Here is a 1,815-nt window from a genome sequence, read left to right on the forward strand (position 1 = left end):
ATTTTACTGCTTATTTAGATTTGTGTTATTGCTCATCTACTTTATATTTCACTTGTATTATGTGGCATTCAGGTGGATGGCAAAGTAAGAATTTCATTGTACAGGGAAACGTGTTTCCTAACTGTGCATATGACAAACACTTTGACCTTTGACATGTACACACTGGCCATACCATAATCGTTTAGGTAATGTTTGACTTGCCTGAAGGCTTTCTTAGTATCTTGTTATAACACGAAGCCTTTCTCGTTATAACAAGATACTATTCTCATTTTTATAAGACGTTCATATTAAAATGCGATTATTCTTGTTATTACTGTACATACTGTATTTTCTCCTTATAACGACATAGGCTGCTGTATTTTCTTATAATAATATGAGCCCAGCACATTTTGGAGTAAGTGCAGCACACACACTCACTCTGAGGAGTATGCTCATTCAGTTCAGGTTCTCTTTCAACACCTCCCATTTCATCTTTCCTCACCCTCCAGCCAGTCCTTGAGAATCACTTATCCCACACTTAAATCGACACACAATAATTAGCCCACAAAATAACACATGAATGCAGCTCATGAACAAATACCCTGCACGTGATTATGTTTCAGGTATTACTGACAACAGGTGAAGTCAGTGTGGCTGCTGTTATTCACTCCAAGCTGTGCAGACCTCATGTTAGGGAGTAGAAATTATATGATCCACTTTAGGGGTGTGTTATATCATATTAAATAGCTCCCTGGGCCATGTGAAACTACATTATTAAGTTAAAGGCTAGGGAAGGACCCAAAATGTCAAGCAATGTGACACCACTACATGTTATCTTCATGGCTAAAACTGTTCCATTTTTAACCCATCATCACAGCATCACAGATGAAGGTTCAGGGAGACAGGAATGCGCCAGGTCGCCAGTCTGTCTCTGCTGTGGAGGTGACATCACATGGTATGTTGTCACTGTTGTCCGGGTTGCAAGCGAGAGCAGACGTCTTTACTGCTCCTCTTGTCTGTTCTACGATTTTTCATATCTTCTACATTTTCAAGTCTTTGAACAAATTCTACAACTATTAAAATGCCTCCAAGAGGGAAAAGAGCTAATAAATCAGATGTGAATGAGGAGGTTGAAGCAGAAAAGGATTATATTTCAGCGGCGCAAGTAACAGAGATGTTGAGTCAGCAGAAGCAGATGTACACCGCACTGTTGAGCCAACAACAAGATAACTTCAAAGGTTTTGTGCAACTACTTATGGAGTCAAATAACAAGAGACTCAACGACATGACCAGAGAATTACAGGAGATAAAAACAAGTTTGCAGTTTACCCAGCGAAATGTGGATGTGATTAAAGCTGCCATGGGTGAACAGAAAATACAAACCAAGGAAACGAGGGATGATGTCTACTAAACTTGTGAGAGTTTAATAGCCATAACGGATAAAATGGAGCATTTGGAAGTACAGTCCAAGCAAAAAAACCTGATCTTCGAGGGAATCAAGGAGTCAGCTGGAGAAAGCTGGACGGAAGCGGAATGTAAGGTTAAGGAAATATTAAAGGAGAAACTGCAAATTCATCAAGAAATTGAGATGGAGCGGGCTCACAGAGTCGGGAAACTTTCTGATCGGGGTCCGAGGGCGGTGATGGTAAAGTTAATGAAAGAGAAAGATAAGGCACACATACTGCAACAAGCAAAGAAGCTTAAAGGATCTAATATTTATATAAATGAAGATTACACCGAGTCTGTGAGGAAGAGAAGAAGGGAGTTGATGCCGATGTTAAGGGAGGCCAGGGCGAGGGGAGACATCGCGTTCCTGCGGTATGACTGACTAGTGAC

Source organism: Monopterus albus, unplaced genomic scaffold (assembly GCF_001952655.1).
Source record: "Monopterus albus unplaced genomic scaffold, M_albus_1.0 scaffold98.1, whole genome shotgun sequence".
NCBI lineage: Eukaryota > Metazoa > Chordata > Actinopteri > Synbranchiformes > Synbranchidae > Monopterus > Monopterus albus.